At 42.8% G+C, this 23891-nt stretch overlaps 1 protein-coding gene across 6 annotated transcripts in view; it reads left to right on the top strand.

Annotated features, from left to right (window-relative positions):
* SH3PXD2A (SH3 and PX domains 2A) overlaps positions 1 to 23891 on the top strand; it is a 284459-nt gene that overhangs the window by 205459 nt on the left and 55109 nt on the right. The gene's annotated exons all lie outside the window — the stretch shown is intronic.

Genomic DNA, 23891 nt, shown 5'->3' with positions numbered 1-23891 from the left:
ATAACTTGCTGGAAAGAGACAGCTCTAGTTTTAAAACCCACACTTCCAATTTGTAATAAATTACACTGATTTAAAGTTTTCAGGTGCAGTCACTGGGAGGTATAGGTTTTGAAGTGCAAGGTTTTTGTTTTGTAAGCCCTAGATGGGATCTCCTCCAAGGGAGAAAAAACATTGAATCTCCTTCTTGGGAAATCTTCAGATTTGTTTATAACTGAAAAGGGGTGGATGAATGCTAACTTTTCCAATATTGTTAAAACAGCTTTTCCAAACTACAGTGCCTCCCTATATTTTAATTCCCTGCCTCATATATGCATATATAAGCATTTTTCAAAATGGATTAAACTTGTTAAGCTTGTGCTATGTTTTATTTTCTGTCCCTTCTTCCGACTTGCTTGCGTACATTCCTACGTGAAGGTAGTAGGGATTGCTGATTGTCCTTTTTGCATCTGGCAGTTTCATTGCAACTGAAAACTTGTAGAGTTTTTTAAATTGCAGTAATGGTTCTATAAGGCTACAAACTGGGCTTCTTAAAAAAAAGTCTACTACCAAATTATTGAGTGAAACTGCCTTCATATAATGATATATATATTAAAATCCCTGTATTTTCACTGATCAAAATACACTCTGGCTCATAGTTAGTCTCATAGTTCTTTGATGAAAGTTCATGTACTTATTGTTAGAATTCTAGGTGGACAGCTTGATGATATCATGTGATTTTAGCAATAATGGGTAATCCTCAATCTACTGGCACAGTTAATTGCAGTGAGGCCAAAGCAGTCAGCTATAGAATGAGTAAGAACTACCATGTCAAGTGCTTGACCTGTTCAGAACAGTAATAAAATGTCTGGATATTTGGCTACTAAGAGCCTCAAGGGAGGGCAGTATAGAAATACAATAAATAAATAAAATAAGATGGACCTACAATATCAAATGTCTTGACTATAGAGTATATTCTTACTAGTAAAGGTAAAGGTAAAGGTATCCCCTGTGCAAGCACCGAGTCATGTCTGACCCTTGGGGTGACGCCCTCTAGCGTTTTCATGGCAGACTCAATACGGGGTGGTTTGCCAGTGCCTTCCCCAGTCATTACCGTTTACCCCCCAGCAAGCTGGGTACTCATTTTACCGACCTCGGAAAGATGGAAGGCTGAGTCAACCTTGAGCCGGCTGCTGGGATTGAACTCCCAACCTCATGGGCAGACAGATTCAGACAGCATGTCGCTGCCTTACCACTCTGCGCCACAAGAGGCTCTTTCTTACTAGTATTGTGACACTAAAATAATTGGCTTTCATAATTTTCTACACTTAGTCTAGAATAAAATGTACTGATAATTACAAGGAAACTAAAGGTACAATCCTGAAGACACTTCCCTGCTAGTAAAGCCCCTCTGTATAACATGGAACTCATTTATGACTAGACCAGTTTAGGATTACTTCCCAGGAGAGATACAAGTCATTTGGTTAGTTGCTGTAATCTACATAATATAGTGAAGGCGGGGGAAAGTGAAGTGGCAAGGGTATTGCCACCTCAGGGTTGGGAAATTCTTAGAGGATAAGATTAAAGGCAGACTCAGGGATGTGATATCACAGAATTCTTCCTCCACAGCCATCATAGTTTCCAGGGGAATTGATCCCTGAAGTCTGGAAATTAGTTGTAATTATTATGGGACAAGGTGGCAACCTTAAATTGCAGTAAGTTAAGGTGACCAGATGGTAACGATGGTAAAACGGGATATTGCGGGGAGGATAGAAGGCGCAGGTGGCAGCGTGACGGCAGGAGCTCTGCGCCAGGGTGTCTGGCTCCAGGGCTCTTTCTATCATGCTCGTGGGCCTCTCTGCGGGCCCAAAAGGTGGCCACTCTCTCCTTCAGTGCTGCAGAGAAGTCGGCGCCCACCTCCTGCGTGAGTTGCTGCTTCTTCCTCTTCCTGGGCTGTCCAGATGGGCAGGGACCCCTCCACTGCCCACTCATCCTTCTCTCCTTGCATGTCTTCCCACCTAGAAACTACAAGTCCCATTGTGCCCCACAGAGCAAGGGCCATCTCAATAGGAGCACGCGTTTCTCCCGCGGCCATCCTCATGAGTTGTGGTGTCTTCACCAATCGGGTGCTGGCGATGGCGAAGACAGGGCCTTGCCTGATCTTTCTTGGTGAAGGGCGGTCTCTGTGGGCTGCCTCTCTATGGTCCCCGGAAGCGTTGCCTGGTGGGTCCGGCATGGGCTTTGGTGGGTGTGGGACAGAGCGGAGGTGGTGCGCGGCCAAGGGAGTCTTAAAGGACGGCAGCAGAGCTACAGTGCGGTGCTTTTAAACCTTTAAACTTTAAAATTGAGACTTTTTAATAGGGACGTAGGACGTGAGACAGTTCATTTAAAACCGTGATTGTGCCACCATTATTGGGACATATGGGCAGCTTACAGTAAGTGAGACTTAAGAGTTCATTACAGAGCTAGTCTTTAAAGGGACTGTAGTTTAATGAACAGAAATCTGATTCAGACATAGACCTTCTCAGCACCAGCAATTTGCCCTGCCTCACTGCTCATGCAGTGGCAGGGAAAATTCAGTTTCACGTGACATTGTGTCCAGGTCAGAAGCATCTCAGACCTAGCCCAACTCTCAGGCCCTTGTGTGCCCAAGGGCAAGGGAACGTGGATATAACCATGTTCCCTTTTTTTGCCCCAAGGGGGGCCTATGTTGGGCCTGGGCCACGGGAAGGAAAGAGTCAGACTGGCCTGGCCTGGCTCATCCTCATCTGCAGATGCAACTACAACATCCTGGAATTGACAAAAAATGCCCCAGGCAGCTTCGTCATGCTATGCAGTATGGGAAAGCCGCCTGAAGCATTTTGTCAATCACAGCAAGCTACCAATCACAGCACAGCAGTTCTCTCGTGGACTGAAACTTTATTCCACCCCCCCCCAAAGTCCCAAATTGATTTAAAAAAAAGACGCTTCCGTGTTGCTATGCGGTAATGCCCTTACACTGGTGCATTTTTAATTTTAAGAAGTAACACTTCCACGTTGCTACAGAGAAATGGCAGAACGATACAGCATCCCATTCCTTTTTTGGTTTTTTGGTTTTTGAGATTTGTTGTGCTTTGGACTCTATTTATTTCTGGGTGCATTTGTCAGACGCTGGAGATGATAACTAGAGCCCAAAGAATCATTTTATGTAAACAGTTGGCTTAAAAACAAAGTGCACAGACACCTGGATGATCGGGATCACATGTGCCCCCCTTCTCCCTATTCATTTCCCACCTACAGAAAACACAAACAGGACTGTGTTTTGCTTGCCTGATCCCTTAAAGACCATGGATGCTTTAAAGTAGTGGTCCCCAATCACCAGGCTGCGGCCGCGAAGGCCCTGGCACCGGGCCACAGCTCCCTCTCCGCACTTCCCCGACAGTAAAAAACTTCCCAGGCCACAAGCTGTGGGGGGGGGGAGAGGAAAGCATGCGCGGGCAATTGCTCTCCTTGCTGCCGCTGGTCCCCAGCCTCAAAAAGGTTGGGGGCCACTGCTTTGAAGGACATTTTATTTTACCTTTGACAATGTAGCTTTGCGATTGCGCTGTCATGCGGACCATGCCATTTATTGAAAAAAATGAGCAGAAAATGGAGAGGGGGGGCTGGATGCAAGGGTGGGACAATGCTACAGAGACTATCGTGCCTTTCCCCCTCTTCTTGCTCACTGATGGGATGCGAGATTGTTGTTAAGTGCAAAGTCGTGTCTGACCCATTGCGACCCTGTGGACAATGATCCTCCAGGCCTTCCTGTCCTCTACCATTCCTCGAAGTCCATTTAAGTTTGCACCAACTGCTTCAATGACTCCATCCAGCCACTTCATGTAAGATAAGAAGTGGCAAATCCACTTTTTGCAATTTCCCTCATCCTGAGGCAAATCTGGGCAAAACTCGAGCCAGTACCCAGACAGCCTCAGGATGCAGCCGATGTCATTTGGAGGGGTCTCTAAAATCCACCCACAACCAGAGGCTGTCGAGGGGCAGATTCCTCATGCAGAAACAGTCCCAATTTAGGCTTAAAATTTATCTGGTTTAGTTTTGCTCCCAGCCAGCTTAATATTTGACATTAGTCTGATTGGGAGAAAAATATTGCAAGTGCAGAAAAGTGAAATATGAGCTTTTACCTAGGGAATGGTTTTGTTGAAAAATTCTTTACAAGGATTCTGTATTAAGGAACAGAGGGGAGGGGAAAGTCTGGTTGCATACCATTCCCCCTCTCTGTACAAGTGATAAAATTTATTGCTTTCCCCTCTCAAAAAAATCAGAACATTTTCTCTTATGTCTTTCTTGAGTGAGGGGATAAGTTGTCTGAGAATTCCATCCCAATTAGGTGGAAACCAAAAGCTACAATTGTTTCCTACTGAATCATAGAATCATAGAGTTGGAAGGTTCCTCCAGGGAAATTCACAACTACCTGCCTACTCACAGTGACCGCAATTCCATGTCCCGATGATACCCCCCCCCAAAAAAACCCCCAGAATTCCTGGCCAGTCTGGTCTGGAAGAAATTCACCTCCTGACCCCAAAGTAGCAATAAGCATTTCCCTGGGCATGGAAGAAAGGGTCACAAGAGCCAAGCATGGACATAATCCCTTCTGCCCACTCACTTACACACTGCCTAAGTTTACAGAATCAGCATTGCTATTTAGCCTCTGCTTTAAAACTTCCAAATAAGGAGAACCCATCTCCTCCTGAGGAAACATGTTTTGCTGAGGAACAGCTCTGTCAAGAACCTCTGGATTTTTAACCTATAATTCTTTTGAATTAATTTCATCCCATTGGTTCTGGTCCCACCCTCTGGGGCAACAGAAAACAACTCTGCTCTATCCTCTGTGTGACAGCCCTTCAAGTACTTGAAGATGGCTATCACAACAACTCTTAGTCATCTTCTAAAACAGACCAAGCTCCCTCAACCTTTCTTCATATATCTTGGTCTCCAAACCCCTCACCATTTTTGTTGCCTTCTTCTGGATGTGCTTGTCCTACTTTGGATCAGTAACCAGTCCTTACTGATAAAAGAATGTCTTTGTTAACAAAAACAAACATGAAGGAATAATACTAGCCAACCATTTGTGTGCCTCCTTTATGCAACCGTCCTCCAGGTTGCTTTTATTGTAGTGCATTTTGAAGCAAGGAGAGAAAGCAATAAGTTTGAGCTTCTTGCCAAGTTTTACTTGGATGTAGCTTGAAGTGGTCAAGTTATAAATTGTGGCTAGACTGTCCATAATGGAAACTTTGATATTATTAAATATAATCTTCTCTTGAGTTCTGCCTGTTATCCCAGTGATGCAGGGAAAGCATTAAGTGGGTCTCTTCCTTCCCCCTCCCCATTAGATCTGTGCTTGCAGTGGTGAAAGAATGAGATAACAGTATTATCTTGGCTGAATAACTCTGTAGTTATTATGTAAATGTTAACCTATTTTATTTATAATGCTGTATTAGAATAAACTTAACTTTATCTGACCCCAAGGGAGGTCTGCATTTTTGGGGGGAAATGGTGCTCTGCCTTTGGCAGGAAGTGGTGCATTTCAGTCCCTCCCTTCCCAAGATTAGCTTTCTGGCTACAGAATATTGTCTTTTGAGAGCATTTGACATTTTATTAAAGTCATGGCAACTGAAGGCTTAATGTATTTAATTATCTCCAACAAAACTAATGGATTTATGTTCTCTGAACTATGTGTTTTGTTACTACATAAGTCTCTCTGTGACTTTCCATATCCATAACTACCAGATATCTTTTAAGAAGAGCAAATGTGTAAAATCTAAACAGAATCATGGATCAACTCACCCCTAGTTTCTCAGTCTGTAGCAGCTTGATAAGTAGGCTTACCGACTCTGTTCATACAATGCAGTCCCTCTAGCTTAGCCAGCTGCTCAGTCATGGAAACTATTGTTGCTAAATTGCCAGTTGCTGTCTCATATTGGGTCTCTTTAACCTTTCTAGCTTTTCAGAAGCATCAGATTTCCAGCTGACTTTTGGATGGCCAGCAATCTCTTTGGCAGCTAGCATTAATTTATAGAAAGACTTTATGCAAGAGAGAGTTGATTCTGTAGCAGTCTTTGGTGGATGAAGTGCTTTCTCCCTCTGCCTCTATATGTTGTAGGCATAAAAGGGATGACTTCAAAATTGACTCTTGGTTCATTGCTCTTGTATCGGAAGGTACTAAATTCTTAACAATTATGCTTTGTTCTGGAAAAAAATATGGTTTACAAATCATAATCCCCTCTCCCCGTCATTTAATCCAACTGTGTTCTGTAAACATTCTTTGGATTCAATGTACCATGCTGAAGCTATTTTTAAAAAGACCTTCACTTCTAAGGTGACCAGATTTTAACATTTGTAAAGTGGGACACCATTGACCGGGGGGGGGGATTCTTGATTAAAATTTGGTCTATATGGAGCAACAAAATTTTTCATAGAATGCAAAATAGTATTGTAATATATATATTTTTAAATTTCAACATAAGTACAATTTGCCAGGTGCCCCCAAATGTCCCTCCAAAAGTGGGACAATCTGGTCACCTTAAGGTAAGGTAAAGTATCCCCTGTGCAAGCACCGAGTCATGTCTGACCCTTGGGGTGATGCCCTCTAGCGTTTTCTTGGCACACTCAATACAGGGTGGTTTGCCATTCCCTTCCCCAGTCATTACTGTTTTACCCCCCAGCAAGCTGGGTACTCATTTTACCAACCTCGGAAGGATGGAAGGCTGAGTCGACCTTGAGCCGGCTGCTGGGATCGAACTCCCAGCCTCATGGCCAGTGCTTCAGACAGCATGTCAGCTGCCTTGCCACCCTGCGCCACAAGAGTATTACCAATAGTTCCTGGAAATTCAAGAAATCAATAAGTGATCTCTTAACATCCAGAGGGTAGACTTGTCCATTTTTTACCTTCTGTTTTTGGTGCTTTGATCTTACCCAGTCTCTTGCAGCCTAGTCAATTATCTAAGACAACATTTCAGAGATAACCATCTGGTTATTCTTGTGAATTCCTCTGCTTGTACATAGAATTACTCTGCATGTATTTGGTTCTCTTGTAAGTTTGTGTACACCTTTCAGGAATACCATGAATTGTCAGTTAATCAAACTAGAAAAATGGTCATATGAGGGTATATTTCTATAGTTAGCACCAGTTTTCAGATTCTGTCATTTGATGCCACATAAACCCTTTTCAACTCTTTAAGAAAAACTATGCTCTACTGCTGGTTAGCTTGTCAAGAATTCAGGCTAACTGTGGAGGTAAAGGATTTGGACCACCCCAGTGCCTTTTGGAAGAGTTGTTTTTCTATTTTGGTTGCTTATTGCCTGGCAGCATAGAATGCCAATAGGATAAAGCAATACTGTAATCACATTTGGGGGTGAGATGGTTGGTGCCAGTCTCTAGTTAACTGATTTTGCATCATACATCTCCTTCCTGCTGAGATCAGGCTGGCAAGGTTACAATTTGATCAATGTGGCAAGCTCCCTTGACTTGTGCCAAAGGATTAGTTGAAAAGTGGTGATTGAAAAGTAAAGAATGTTTTAATGTCCCTATTAGGAATAGCTGAGCTGGGGTTAACTCTTTCTTTCCTTAATGCTTGTTGCTTTTCCTCTGTACTATCAATAAGGAGATCAAGAGAGGAAAAGAGCTCTGTTCCAGCTATGTCTTAGACTGTAGGGCAGTGGCCTGAAAGCTGATAAATCTAAGAGGAACAAAAGTTCAGAAAATACTTCCCTGCTGCCATTCCAATTGGAGGGGGAAACTAGAGAAGAGGACAAGAGATATTAAATACCCCGTTGAGAATAGTGTGGTACAAACACAATCTGGGCTTGGCCAAATTCTGTCACTCAGACACACAGCTCCACCACAAATAGAAGTCACGCATCCAAGTCTGTCACAGTGGACAGCTGTCTGTTCCCCAAAGCATATAACAGGTTCTTAAAGAAGCAATGTTGTCTGGCTCCCAGCAACGTGGTGCTACTTAGAAATTCTCATAAAACTGAAGGTGGTGTTGGTGTTACATAACTGCCCTGCACTGTTAACTTGTTCTCTACTTATCCCTAACAAATAAATAAGATGTTGTTTACGCCACTTTAGAAGATGAAGAAGGATAAGAAGAAGAAGAAGAGGAGGAGGAGGATTCTTATTTGCTGCTTTTCTCTACCCGAAGGAGGCTCAAAGCGGCTTACAGTCGCCTTCCCATTCCTCTCCCCACCAGACACCCTGTGGGGTGGGTGAGGCTGAGAGAGCCCTAATATTACTGCTCAGTCAGAACAGCTTTCTCAGTGCTGTGGCGAGCCCAAGGTCACCCAGCATGTGGGGGAGTGCAAAATCGAACCCGGCTCGCCAGATTAGAAGTCCACAATCCTAACCACTACACCAAGCTGGCTCTCATGGTTTAAAGTAGAGTTAGACTGGAGTTAGACTCAGGAGCAAATCTGCTAACTCGCTGTCATGAACTTGCATGGGTCCAAAATCAGTTTAAGGGCCGTTCTTACACACATACATACACACTAAGCCATGGCTTACAAAACATGGGATGAGAGGAAAGTCTGGTCTGCTCCTATATAACACATGCAGATGCTTTTCCTTCATAGTGGATCCAATGCTTGGTAAGCTTTTAAATTGTGCTTTGAGCCTACATGGAAGACTTATTGAAGTAGCATACAGGAACTTTGAAACTTTGTTGAAGTTACCAAACATTTAAAAGCCCAATAAATGGTCTGGGGGCATCTGTGGATGCAGAATTGCTGTACGGATCTGATCAGAACCATGAACTGGAGACCACTGAGTTCCATGGACAAGAACGATATAAGCATATATTTTAAAGACAGGAAATAATTTTATTTAAGTAGGAAAGTAGCTTTCTTCCTTCTTTGCCAAAAATTGAAGGTGTTTGTAAAGAAAAGAAATATCATGACAGTCAACAATCCATAAAACATATAGAAAATAAAGTATGCACAAAAGAAAGAAAAGCTGAGAGTATATATATCATTTCTTAATACGTTTCTATAGTAATCCAGAGGCAGCATTGTGACTGCTAAAAGAATACTAGAATTTTGACCATGACTAGTTTCACAAAGAGTAATTTACAATGCGGTCAGAAGCAGATTTACACCCGCAAAAGCCTAATGACCACAGTAGGCTTCAAGGGGGAATGGGTAACTCTGTTTATGTTTTGTAAGACTAACTGCAGCCCTACCTGCAATTTATTAATCCACCTATCCAAGCATAGCTGTATTAGTCATTTGTGGTGTGTCAATGGCCTGAATGAGCTGAGAGTCAAATGGGATACCCGATTCACTTTCCAAAATCCTCCTTTCCTGGTTGCCATGGAGGTGATTCTTTCTTTGTGTAGGCTGTCAAATTAGTAGCTCCTTAACAGAGAGAAGTAATGTTAGGGTGTTAACAAGCGGTGGTGCATAATTACTTGGAAAATTAGCTGTTTTGTGTAACAGGAACAATAAGAGATTCCATTGAAAGACTCTTCCACTTTCTATATTTAAACCCAGGTTATGATTTCTTGTCTTGGTTTCCAACACTTCCTGAATCAAAAACAGCTGAATGGACTGAGGTAGGAACAGGTATAGACTTCAGCAACCTGTACTTAAGATCTGGGATATAGGAGATGACCAAATACAATACCGTTGAGGTGTATGGACAGCTGCCAACCCAAGTGAACTCAGCTCTCACAATGAGTGTACATAGAATTGCCTTATATGGAACCCTGTGACATCCTTCAATAAAAATTAAGAGGTTTTGTTCCTGGAAGACTGCAGAATTCAGATGCCTGCTCATGCTTGCTGCAACATTCCAAGGACTTCTGCCTCTAGCTTATTGAGAGAGTTACACCTTCTTGAGGAGCAGCCATCATTCGGAGCTCCTAAGTTGCATTTCTCATTTTGGACCCTAACTTAGCAGCATTGGTACTCCCAGATAGCGTCAGAGTTATGCAAGCTAGCCATTCATCATTGAATGTTGTCATGCTAGAGTCTTGAGGTATTTCAGGTTTTAGTAGAACATTGAGGGTTGTTTGAGCAAGTAGAAACAAAAACCCAGATGTGGTTTGCGCAAAACTGGAGTAAAACCAAGGACTTTAGCTGTAAAATGGAGCACCTTCCTGTCCTTAGATCACCAGCAGAGAAGGGAATTCATCTTTGGCTTTAATAAAGAGAATTGTTTGGGGTTAATGTCGAAGAGACCGTTATTAGCCAGGGACTTGCATGACTAAAAGCAGATGACATTACACAGTTCAAAGTGGGAGAGTCAGTCTTTAATGCATTAATGCTTTAATTTGTATGGAAAAATATGCTAGGGAGCATTAAATATAGAACACAAAATGAATAATAGGAATACTAAAGTTCCACTAATTTGCTTTAATTCAAGAAGCCTTAGTTATTCCATACCTATGGCCAGTTGATGAAGCTGAAAGAGTGGAAACTTGCTAGTGTCTTTTGCAAACACATCTAATTCCTTTCTGATGCAGGACGGACAGAATAAGAATGGATTTGGTTAAACATTGTCTTTATGCCAGGCTTACTGAATTCAGTCCATAGGAGATGTCTGCCACATGTTCAAAAAACAGATGGATTGTTTAGGAACTTTTTGGTAGTCCTAGATCAGCAGCTAGTACAGCATTATGAAGCCTTTACCAGGTTGCAGGGCGGTATATAAATATAATAAATAAATAAATAAATAAATAAATAAATAAATAAATTGTTGCAGACCTGCACTATGGAAATAGCTTTAACTTTCTGGCAATGAAATCAACTAGGCTGTGTTGTATGCACAGGACTCAAGATCAGTATATTTGATCATGTTTCTGGAAGTTGATGGTTGTAACTTTCTAACTATGTGTTTAAATCCATGAGTTCGGGTGTTTTGAATACAAGGGCCAAGGAGCACAGGTGATCTGTGGTTTCCTTTTTCTCACTATTCTGTAAAGTAGTGGGGCAAAATGAAAGTCCTGCTGCTCTCCCCCTTGTGGGATTTGCATGCTGTCATTTTATAAGAAGTATGAACAGCATTTGAACTACTGATTGGGGGCTTTGCTGAACTATCCAATCCTGGAAGCAAAGCGGAATAGTATATATCCTATTAGTAGCAAATATATGGGCCATATGTGAGCTGGGCTTCAATTAGGTTAGTAAGTTTTATATCGATCTGTGATCCCAATATATATATTAACCAGATATTATTGTGATCCCTATGTCTGTTCAGTTTAGGATTTAATGCCTCTCTATTTTTGGAGAATAAATTGGTAGTCTTCCTTAAATTCCATTAAATCTGAAGCACCCTTATCTGTATAGCCTAGGCTAGTGTAATCTCATTGAATCTTAGAAACTAAGTTGGGTCAGCCCTGGTTTGTATTTGGATGGGAGACTATTGAGGAATACCTAGTTCAGGCAGGCAATGACCAAACCATCTCTTGCCTTGAAAACCCTGCGGTGTCATCACAAATGGGATGCTACTTGATGGCAAAAAAACATCATAACCTCTAAGGATCAAGGACTTAAGAAAAGGTGTTCTTCCTCTTCACGCCTGTTATTTTCTTCACAGGGTTTCTAATGTGATACTAAAACTATAGCATGCTAGACATTTTATTGGACCCTTAGGAACACTTTGCTAAAATGTCAATCACAAAAACATGTACCTAATATTCTTTTGATATGTCCAATATCTGTACTCAATGGACACTGGAAACCTTACAGCAATTATGGAGCCATTCTTGCAGAAATGTATAACAATAGCAGTTCCTCTCCCCCCCCCCCCAATATTTTGCCCAGTCTTTATTGGGGTGGGGGAAGAATTTTTTCCCCAAAAAGCAGACTTGCCCAGATAACCCTTGGATCAGAGTTTGATAAGCACTTCTGGAATTTCTGTGTGGAGGAATCTAAGGTTGCCTACAAATCTGATTTAATAGGATTTCAGGCAAACCCTTTTTCTCAAGCTATTTTCCTGTACATTTCGACTGAAAAGTGTCCAAGTTTGTTCCTAAAGACAAATTTGCAGAATTACTATGATTTTGTGAATGGTAAAGAAAAGTAACCTTGTTCAGTTGACTTATTATTGTAAACTTTCCATGTCATCTTTATGAGCTCATATTGCTTGAGCTAAATATTATAGCACTCAGGGACAAGTTTGCCAATTATAATACAGTTATCTCTAAGGTTGCCAGGTCCTCCCAGCCACCAGCAGGAGATGAGGCTGTAGGGCTGTCAGTTCCAGGTTTGGGGATGGAGCCTGGGGAGGACAGGGACCTTGGTATGGTATAATGCCATGGAGTCCACCCTCCAAAGCATCCATTTCCTCAAATCAAACTGATCTCTTCAGTCTGGAGTTGAACTGTAATCCCAGGGGATCCACCTGGAAGTCGACATCCCTAATTTAATTGATCTTTTTCCCCCCATTCTGATTTCTGGATGGGGTATTTAACTAAATTGTACCAAAGGAGGACAGTCCTTTCGCATCTGGAACAAAGTAGTTGTCAAACAACGACTTCACTTTAGGGTAGTTGTCAAACAACAACTCTTTACGGTGATGTATGTTTCTTTAGGTTTAAACAAGTAAGTACTAAATATAAAGACAGTGAAGGTAAGAACTTCAAAGTGCCCTACACAATACCTTCTCCTCCATAATCTCAGCTCCTTATGTTTCCTAGACCCTGATCAGAGTTGGACCAAAAGCCAGTGTGATGTAGTAGTAGAGTGGCAGGCTAAGATCTGGAAGATGCAGGCTTGAATCCTCACTCTGCCATGAAAGGTTGTTGGGTGACCCTGGGCCAGTCACTGCACACTTTCAGCCTACCTTACTCTTCAAGGCTGTGGTGAGGATAAAATGGAGAGGAAAGCCAATTTGGATTCCTATCAGGAATAAATTTTGTACAGAGATGCCTCACCTGTGTCAACAGGCTAAAACAAGAAAACTTATTTTCATGCAAGAAAACACATCATAGTATAGCAAATAGATGTCCAGGTATACGGAGGCTTGGATTCAAATTGCTTCTCAGTTTACCTAACCTAATTCACAGTGTAAGAAAGTGAAAGAGATCATTGTTCCCAAATGCTCCATGCAACCTGCCACAGAAGAAGAAGAGTTGGGTTTTATACCCAAATATTCACTACTAGAGGGAATCTCAGAGCAGCTTGGAATAAGATCTCAATCTAATGGCCCTTTAGAAAAAACAGTGAAAATTGTTTGGAACAGGCCGGGTACCGATGGTAGGAAATTCTTGAGAACAACATTTCACTCATCTATTCATCACTAAGCCTGGCAAACTTATAGTTAACATTATGCAAGCTGCAACAGAGAAATTTGATCGACTTAGTTCAGCGTCCTACATGCTAACAAAAATGGCCTCAAAGATCCCTAGTTTCCTAATACAACAAAGTGGTCTAGGGACTATCTTGACTGTCTGCCATAAGCAATGATCTCCGAAGATGCCCAGCTAAAAGAAGCGGGTCCTGCAGATGTTTATTTAAGGGAGCCCACCACCAGCACAGAGTGTGGAAGGTTGTGGATCTTTCCTCATTCTCCCTTGCTTGCTTTCCAGCCAAGAGCTAGGAAGGACTAGAACTTTGTTACTTGATTTTAATTTCTGCCTTTATTTTACTCCCAACTTCTTCCAACTGTCGAACTTTTGGCTCTTTCTTCCCTTTCCTCATGGAGGAGCAGAAACCCACAACAGCTCAGAGCTCAGGCTGGCAGCTCAAAAGGAAAAAAATTATATGCTGGGCCTCCCCACCCCCCCTTGCTTAGATCCCTTTACGCATTTTCCCCTCTGTTTATGGAGTCATTGCCAGCTTGGGGACCTTGAAACCTCCCCAGGAAAAATCTGCTTTCTATATTAGAACACTCTAATGTTATAATGATTGGGTTTCTGTATCCGCCAAATAGGTCACCAGCTCAGCAATTTTGTTGAGAGAGCAATACCCGGAAAGATCTGAGGGATATTACAGGATTCCCATTCCTTATTGCAGTTACCTTGTGTGGCTAGGTTTCTAGAGTTACAGCAGCTAAGAAACTATTGTTTCACTGGGCTCTTGTTACATCATAAAGCTTTGAGGTTTTAAAATATTTTTCAAGTAAATGTTTAAATCTTAAGATTCCCCCCATGCTGATTTAAACATATGTCAGTTTGCTTCTCTGTCCCCCACCAACCTCTTTTTTTGTTTAATCAGAGGAAATGATTAATGACTTAACTGTATGCTTGTTTTGACAAATTGGTCTGAAAATATCAAAGCAGAAGACTGATGGTGCATTTTTATGTCAGATGAGGACAAGATTAATAAAGCGTGGAGTGTTCATTTTTATTTTCCCCTGAGCTGCACAGCAAATAAGCAGTTTCAATAACGTCTTGGCAGTCATAGAAGCTGCAATCATTAGCAGACCAGTTTCAATTGCAGCCAGAAATATTCCTTCTCCTCTCCCTGCCCTGGTTTGCTCTTGGTATATATGGCAGTTGTTATCTTCATGAAATTCAACTATTCAACCTTTTAAATGCGAACCTGGGACCTATAATGTCATAGTGAGAGTGGAGTGGTCAGTAAAGAGGACTTTTGCATTTCTTTCCCTCCTTATTTAAGGGAATGCAGACAGTCCAAACTGGTAAACTAATGAGTGTCACAGAAGACTAGATCCCCTTTAATATGCATTCTGATACCTTTATGTTGTAAACTTTATGTGAGCATACTGAAGAAAGCAACAGTAGGAAGATCAAAGGTAAGCACTGTGAAAAATATCTTCTAACAGCTCACCACTGGGTGGAGAAGCAGGTTATTTAAGATTTGAAGAAGAAGAAGAAGAGTTGGTTCTTATATGCCGCTTTTCCCTACCCGAAGGAGGCTCAAAGCGGCTTACATTCACCTTCCCATTCCTCTCCCCACAACAGACACCCTGTGAGGTAGGTGAGGCTGAGAGAGCACTGATATCACTGCCCGGTCAGAACAGTTTAATCAGTGCTGTGACTAGCCCAAGGTCACCCAGCGGGCTGCATGTGGGGGAGCGCAGAATCGAACCTGGAATGCCAGATTAGAAGTCCGCACTCCTAACCACTACACCAAACTGGCTCACCCGGGGTACATTTGAAAGGAGAGTTGATGAGCATCTGTCCAGATGGTTTAAATGTAAAGCATATGACTGAGTCACCCAAGAAAACTCTTCCCAGGGAATCCAGAGACTTTAATCTAGCCTTGCTTAGTGATGACATCAAGAGTTAACATCACATACTGAATAGTCACATTCTCCACCCACCTGAAACTAAGAATAGATTCATGGCCAATTCTCTGTTTCAATGGCCTGAATTGGCTTGTGTTCATAATTTCATACATATTTTACTTATATCATATAGCTGATCTCTCCCATTAATTGTTTATTATTCCCCTTGGTTCTATTATCATTCCTAATAGTTCTGTGATCAAGTTCTATAGCATGGCTCAGTAGGAGTCAAGAAAATGCTAGGACTCCACCCTGGAACATATGCAGGAATCATAAATGCTTCTTTGAGCAAACACAGTGCCTTTTCCTCTATGTTGACAACCAAAGACCCTCCTCACATTTGGCTTTAGGGCAGAAGGCCTTGGTTGGTTTGCATTTTTGCATTCTCCCTTTAGAAATAGAATATTTCTGATGTGCTGTGAATTAGCTTTCTGACGTGCTGTGAATTAAGTCAATTGTGATTTCGAAATTCCAATTCCTATACTTCCTCTAATGCCCATTTCCATCAGCAGCTCCCCACTACCACTATCTTCACACATAATGACTTTCTGCCGGCCTTCTTCCCCCTCCTTCTCCAGCATTGTAGCAGAGAAAGAGCAAGAGAGGTGGGCAGAGAAGAAGAAGAAGGTGGTAGCAACAGTGGTGAAGGAGGTGGCTTCTGCGGATGGAGTGAAGGCAAAGGCATGTATGTGTGCTGATGTGCCATGACAGAGGAGGAGAGGAAATTGCAGCCTCATTTGCACAGCCTTGCCCAATTGAAAAAGGGGATGGATGATACAGATTTTTTCATTGCTCTTAAAAATCTAAATTAAAAGAAAGAAATCTCCATCACAACAATCATACAAGGAACTATTTTCAAGTCACTATTGGTGGTGGAAAGTGCCATCAAGTCACAGCTTACTTATAGTGACCCCAGAGGGATTTCAAGACAAGAGATGTTCAGAGGTGATTTGCCATTGCCTACCTCTTGTGGCGCAGAGTTGTAAGTGGCAGAAATACTGTCTGAAGCTGTCTGTCCATGAGGTTGGGAGTTCAATCCCAGCAGTTGGCTCAAGGTTGACTCAGCCTTCCATCCTTCCGAGGTCGGTAAAATGAGTACCCAGCTTGCTGGGGGGTAAATGGCAATGACTGGGGAAGGGAATGGCAAACTACCCCGTATTGAGTCTGCCATGAAAATGCTTTTTGGGTGTCACCCCAAGGGTCAGATATGACTCAGTGCTTGCACAGGGGATACCTTTACCTTTACCTTTACCTTTTACCTCTACATAGCAATCCTGGACTGCTGGTCTCCCATCTAAATGCTAACCAGGACTAAACCAATTAGCTTCTCAGATCCAATGAGATTGGGCTAGCATGGATCATCCAGGTCTTTCCCTACAAAAAAAGAGAGTTGCTTAGTAAGTTCAATTGTGTGTTGGGATTTAAACTGGGGGATTCTTGACTCATAGCTCAGCTTCTTAATGTTACACTTGAAGTAACTCAGCAACTTTTCCTCTGTTCCCTTTTGAAGCTTAGGAAAATGAATGCCTGTCCCATGAATACAGTTGTGGCCTCTTTTTCCCCACGGCAGGATGGCACCTGGGAACTGGAAAATATGTCTTCATCTTGTTATGGTTCCTTGCTAGTTGTTATGGCTTGGACCATTGTACAACTTGTTTGGAGTTACCAATTGGCACTGCTTACTTTTTTCCTTTTCCTGAGGGAAAAGCTTCCTGTCTCTTCTACAAACGTTGTTGTCCCCTATAATCTTTGTTTTAATCTAATCATTAGTTTTCCACTTGCTTTTTGGTTTAAGACTTCCCACTTCTCTTTTGAGATTTCTAATTCAAAAACTGATTTGCGCAATATTAAACCATTTTTTTCTGCTGGCGTGTCACTTTTTTTAAAGGATGGAACAATATCTGTAAACAGCTGTAAATTCTGAGTACTCTCAGGCAAAAGTATGGACAGTGTCATTTGGGAAAAGGGTCCAGGTGGATCAGCTTTAGGAGCTTGCATTGTTATTTGGAGGGGGGAATTAAATATGTTGTCTCCTCAGTTTGGGAGTATTGTGGGACATCTTGTAGAGTGCAGCCTACTCTTGTTAATTATAGTCATTGTTTTAGACGCCTCAAAAGAATTCCTTTAAGAAAGAAAGCATGTTTTGGATGCCAACAAACTACTTCATCTTTTCCTTTAGGTGTCCACTGTAGGGTTGGGCGCTCCAGTGTCCGAATCAGCCATTCGCACCCAAAGCAGCCAGCACCATGGTGCGGGGGGGGGGGGGAGGTGCATCCACCCATGCCTTCCTCCCGTGCCACAGTGCTGGCTGCTTCGGGCACGAATGGCCGCTTTGGATGCCAAAGCACCCAACCCTAGTGTCCAGATTTTCAAATCAATATACTGGGATTTCTTTGACTCTTAACTTTTAAAAATTGATACAAAATGTGGTAGGTCTGTGAAAAGACAGATGCCTAATTGGGTCTTAGTTATCTGGCAATCTGTGATGAGCTACAGCTGGGAATAGCTAAACTAGAACCAACTTGCTACATAGCAGGCTTCCTAGGCTAAGCCATTCACAGCTCTTAAGGTGCAGTTTTTCATTCTTCCACTAGAGGACATCTGCTTGTTTCTGTGCTGGACCTTTCAAGTGGGAAGTCATGAACCAAAAAGCAAGTGGAAAGCCAATGATGTTCAGTGTCAGGCTGGTGATTCCATGTACCATTAAAAGATCTTTGGTTTTTGTGGTTGCAGTACCTTGGAAAGAATGCTTGACTTACTCAACAGACTGAGGCTTGGGAGCTAATGGGAAAGATTCTCGGAAAGTGGGAATCTCTTTTGCCCACATATGGTCTGTGTGGGGGAGATACTTTTTTTGCTTTTCCAAAGAAAATACTTTCCTTCTGAAAGAGCGCTAGTCCTGTCTTAAACTTATAGCTGCATGTACCACCTCTTCTGTCATGTGTACCCTCTCCATGATCTCCTGTGAGTCTATGAAAAGAGTAGACATCTCTGCTTTGGACTTAGCAGGATGACATCTGGGAACTGGAGAATATATCTTCCGTTTATGGTCCCTAGCTGGTTGTTATGGCTTGAACCGTTGTCCAACTTGTTTTGAATAACCAATTGGAACAGCTTGTTTTTTTTTCCTCCCAGAGGAAAAACTTCTGTCTCTTCCACAAAATGTTCCCTATAATCTTTGTTTTAATCTGATGTACCTTTAGGGGCTCCTGCTCTTTTGCAAGTTCTGCTTCTAATATTGACTTGCACATTTTGAAATCTCTTCTCTGCTTGTGTGTCCCTTTTTTATTTAAGGATGGAACAATATCTGGAAACAGCTGTAAATCTGAGGGCTGTCAGGCAAAAATACAGACAATGTATTTGGAAAAAAATGGAAGATTAATTCCAGAATTCAGCTGAGAAGAAATTGAATTCTCTAGCATACTTCTGGCTCTGCCTAACTTAGACATTCACTTGCATTTCTACTTTAGGAACTAGATGACTGCCAGCTGGGGAAAGAAAGGTTGCTAAAAAAGAGTGTTTTAATTTAAATCTTCAGTAGAGTTCTGAAATTAGACAACCAAAAGTCCATTGAACACATTAAGACCGTTTTGTATATTAAAAATTGATTGGAAAAAATAAATTGTAAACAAGGATCACATTAATATGTGAGAACAAAATCGTGAGTTAGAAGAAACTTCTGACATCACAGAGCCTTGCTCACGTGTCCACCTTGTTCACATCTAAAGTGGGGAGAGTGGGATATTAAAGGAGCGTGTAAATGAGGCCACTGAACCTTCCACATCTTCTTTAACAGTCCTCACTCCCCAGTCAGTTTGACTGTAACCATGGACTGGGGGGTGGGGTCTGTATAAGATTTGCAAGAGGAGAGGGGGAAATGCTTTTATCCTTCCATTATTGCAACTCCTGAAAGAATTTGGTCTTTAAGCAGCAGTAGCAAGGCCATGACTCTAGGGAAGAGGGAGACTATAATGCCATGTGCACCATTTCTCTCATTGTAAATGTGTTTCATTGATTTTAGTTCAGGTAGTGGTATGGAGGGGAAGGGATATGTCCCTTATTGTGCCTAGGTTGTTTTCTCTTACTGATATTTCATAGAATCATAGAGTTGGAAGGGACTTGCAGGGTGATCTAGTCCAACCCCCTGCACAATGCCTCACAGCTCACAACTACCTGCCCTCCCACTGTGACCCCAAATTCATGGCCAAATGATCCTCTCCCACCAAAAATCTCCAGAATCCAGCCTGGACTGGAGGAAATTCACCTATTATCCCACAGTGGTGATTAGCAAATTCTTGGGTATGCAAGGAAATAGCCACAAGAGACAAACATTGGCACATCCCTTCCTGCTGACCCACTCACAATTTGCCTAAGTTAAAAAAAACCAGCATTTCTGTCAGATGAGTATCTAGCCTCTGCTTAAAACCTTCCAAAGAAGGAGAGCCCACCACCTGCCGAGAATGTGAGGGTTAATTTTTACTGCCATGATCAAGATGCCCCTCACCATCTTGATCACCCTCCTCTGGACATGCTCCATTTTCTCTACATCTTTCTTCAGTTGTGGTGCCCAAAATTGAACACAGTACTCCCAAGTGAGTTCTTACTAGAGTGGTGTAAAGCAGTAGCATCACCTTGTGTGATCTGGACACTACAATTCATTTAATACAGCCCAAAATCCCATTTGTCTTTTTAGCTACCGAGTCACACTGCTGACTCATGTTTATTGTCTGGTCTACTAAGATCCCCAGATCTTTTTCACACATACTACTGCCAAGACAAAGTCTCACTCATTCTATACTGGTGCATATTTAAAGCAGCCTGGAAGAGTTCATTAAGTTGGAGAAATATGGAGGGGGGGTCATTAAATTCCGATCTTTTCCATTTTTCCAAATTTACTTTAGTTTTCCAAGTGCTACAATGCTGGGTATTCAAAATTTATAAGTAATTTGGCCTAAGAGATGCCTATTCCTTGGTTTCATATGGGAAGAAGGCAACTTTCAGAAAGAAATGCATATTTGCCGTAATCAAATCCAGTTTGGACCTTACTATAAGGCTGCAGGTTTGCATTGTTCTGAATGTGGTTTAAGCTTTGATGTAACCATGATGCACCATGTGAGCCACTCAAACTCTGATCTATATTGCAGTCATTAGTTGGTGCTCCATGATCAATGGCCCATAGCTGAATGCCTGATATAGAAGCAGACTATTTCTGACAGTTCATACTTCCTTATTTACAAACAGGTGAAGCCATGGTAGTGATGGCAGAAATATCTGTAGAATGCTTGTTGACCATGGCTGTAGCCTATGTCAGCATTGTGCCTTTAACACAAATGAAAAGGGAGGAGATGTGTGCTTTTCCCCCAAGAGCATTTCATGTATTTCTATGCTGAAGAGCAATCTAATCTTTTGAGAGAGAGAGTCTCTAGAGCAGTGCATGTGTTTTGTTTGGATCAAGTTACCCCCTGTGCTTGGAACTGGAGTGTGTCTTGGCAGCAGGAAACCATTGTGACAAAATAATTCTGGATGCAAAGACATCCAAGATTCAAAGCAAAGCCCAGCTGGTTTCATTTCTTCTTAAAGCTGCAGTGCTTTGTGTCTTTGCTGTGTTTTGCTCACCTCCCCTTCTCTTACTTAAGTCTCTTTAAGAGAATTCCTGTGTCCAGAAGTTTCTTGGTTAATTTATCTCCTGGACAAAATGCCCTATTCTGGGGCAGACCATGATGGCAATGGATTCCCAAAGCAGTTCATGGAACTGTCATCTCAAAATGGGATTCATCATATAAGAATGTCTGGGTTACTCTATTGATCTCATTCCCTGTATCCAAAAGGAGGTTCAGACTGGGATGTCACCAATACACAGATGATACCCAGCTTTTCCTCATGATGGACAGCCACCCTGACTCACCCCGAGACTTATTAGCCAGATGTCTGGAGGCTTTGACAGACTGGCTCAAGGGTCTGAAGCTTAATCCTTCGAAGAAGGGGTCCTGTGGTTTGGCAGTATAGAACAAACACTTATGGAAATCTGCAGTAGTATAGATCAGAATGTCTCACCTACCTTACTTTAAAACTTGGTATCTTTAACACACCTATGACCATCTGAGACTGCTAAGAGGTTCTTCTAGGGTACTTCTGTACAAGGAAAGATTTGTCTGCTCTAGGCTCTCAGTCTGTCTGATTAGTGGTAGTGTAAGATAGACCAGATAACAAACAAGATGAGAAATGCAGCAGAGCAAGGGCTGTTGAGAAGAATATTTATATTCTCTCTTTCTCAGTGACCTATTATGCACAGCAGTGGCCACACTGGGTCACTGCCAGTTGCTAACGGTGAGGTAGCATGCATAGGGGAATGACAGAGAATGCACAGGGGAAGGAATCTCCTGTCGTACACTGAGTGCCGTGACATTGTGCATACATACACACACCACTGGGGCTGGGAGGGCCTGCGGCACTGGCGACAGCAGTGCGGTGGGGGGCCCAGGGGCCCACCACACACTGACAGGAGAGTGGCATGCCACTCTCCTGCCCACGTGGGGGTGTGAATCAGCCCTGGTCAGCTCTGTGGCTCCACAGTGCTGACAGGGGCATTTGGTGTCCATGCAGCGCCTCTGTCAATTGTGGGAGGATCCAGGCCCAAAGGCCCAGCTCTTCCATTATACATGGGGCTGGCCCAGCAGGGCCACGGATAGCGACTGTGGCGTCACAGGGAATGTGAAAGAATCTGCATTCTCTTACCACAGGCTATCCAGGGCTCTTCTCTGGGCCGGGGCCGGGATCGTGGCAGTGCCAGGTACAATTGGGGATTAGCCCTGCCGCCCTGCCACCTCCACCCCAGACTACCTGGCCCATGCACCTGGCCACCTCCACCCTAGACTACCTGACCACTGACCAATAGCAGCAGTGAACTAAAGAAAAAGCTACATGAATGAACACTAACAACATGGTAGTGTGCATCAGATTCTACTCACATGAAAGTCCCACCCCCTATGTTTGGGACTGATGAGGCAAAGTCTCAACTGTGCCTGGGAATCCTTCCAGGGCTGCTTGGTAGCTAGTCTAATACAATGCTGGGGTCTTTCCTGCCTTGGATTCCAACTGCACTGTAATCTTTTTCTTGTGTGCCCACTTGGGCATGTGGGGGGGGGGGAAAGAATGGTCTGCAGTGAAGGGGATCTGAGTTATTCCTCCCTCTGTTTTACTGCCACTGTCATTGTTGCTTGCCTCATTCTCAGTGTATAGAAATACCTCTTTAAACTTCAGGGTTTGGGCTTGACAGAATCCCCACATTTAGGTTTTCTCTCTCCTAGCCTGACAGGACGGAGGGGGGAAATCAAACCTTTGAAATGCTAACGGCCATACTGGCTGGAGAAAATAAAGTGGCCAGCTCAAACCTTATCTGGAATCTGTTGCCCAGAAGTTGACACAGAGACTTAGGGGTGAAAGAGGCTATAGTGTATCTTCCTGGAGATTTCGTGAAATAATTTTAAAACTCTTGAGTGGTGTGGGAAAACAGAAGAGATAAAATCCTTTGGCATGGAAGGAAAGTGATCGGTTCTGGCTGGTTCTGTCTGGAGGAAGAAGCACTTCACATCTAGACATCATCTTGATGGCCATCATTGCCCTGTGGAGTAGACTAAGGCTGATTGCCTGGATGAAGCCTCAAGGTAATGGAAAGTTTTCAGGAAACTAACGTCTAAGTTCAAAGTACCTGCTTCAGAACAAGATCAGACAGTGGATCATGTATTTAGCTCTTTTCCTTTATATTTCTTGTTGTGCAGAGCATATTAACTTGTAATAAATTCTTCACTATTTCAAATGCTAGTAGGTGTTCTCGGTACCACTTGACAGTTGGAACGTGCCATTTAAGTGGGTGTTGGGGGAAGAGAAGCGGTGGGTTGCTAAATCACTATTTCCCTAGGAATGTGCAAGGGTGGCAAGCCATCTCCATGGTAACCTGACTGTGGGCAGTGGGAGACCCATCGCTAGGCAGAGCCTTAGAACAGCAGTACAGTAGGGAGGCCAAGACCCTCTTAGTAGGTAATTCCTGAAGCAACCGACTGGTGACAGTGTACCAAAGAATGAGCAGAATACAACCACATTGAGAGTTGACAATTGAAATGTTACAACTTAATGACCCCAGCAAAAACTGCTACCTGCAAATAGTTTTAAAGTTCTTGTTTTTTATCCTTTTCCCTTTTGTCTCAGATGAAATAACTGCATTTCAATGGCCAATTGGATTCTTTCTGTCAGTAGGCTAGAGCAGGGGTAGTCAACCTGTGGTCCTCCAGATGTCCATGGATTATAATTCCCATGAGCCCCTGTCAGCATTTGCTGGCAGGGGCTCATCGGAATTGTAGTCCATGAACATCTGGAGGACCACAGGTTGACTACCCCTGGGCTAGAGGAGAGATCAACTTGGTCAAACTACCCAGCATACCTCTGCTCAAATGGCATTCTATACACTTCTTGTAGTTGAAAGCAGAGTGATGTCATGGAGGTATACTAGCATTGCCACGTGATGGTTGCCTGCTTACATGTATGGCTGACAGGGGGGTGCTGTCAGCATATGGCCCCACAATTGTGTGAGGAAGGGAGTGTTGCTATGGATTCTACGGTATTTGCTAGGTTCTTAAGCTCCTTGGAACTGGGTCTTTTTGCTGCCTGTTTTCACTATTTAGAAGGCATA

This window comes from Paroedura picta, chromosome 8 (assembly GCF_049243985.1).
Source record: "Paroedura picta isolate Pp20150507F chromosome 8, Ppicta_v3.0, whole genome shotgun sequence".
Classification (NCBI taxonomy): Eukaryota; Metazoa; Chordata; class Lepidosauria; order Squamata; family Gekkonidae; genus Paroedura; species Paroedura picta.
The sequence above is the reverse complement of the archived record's forward strand: the minus strand, read 5'-3'. Positions and strand labels throughout refer to the sequence as shown.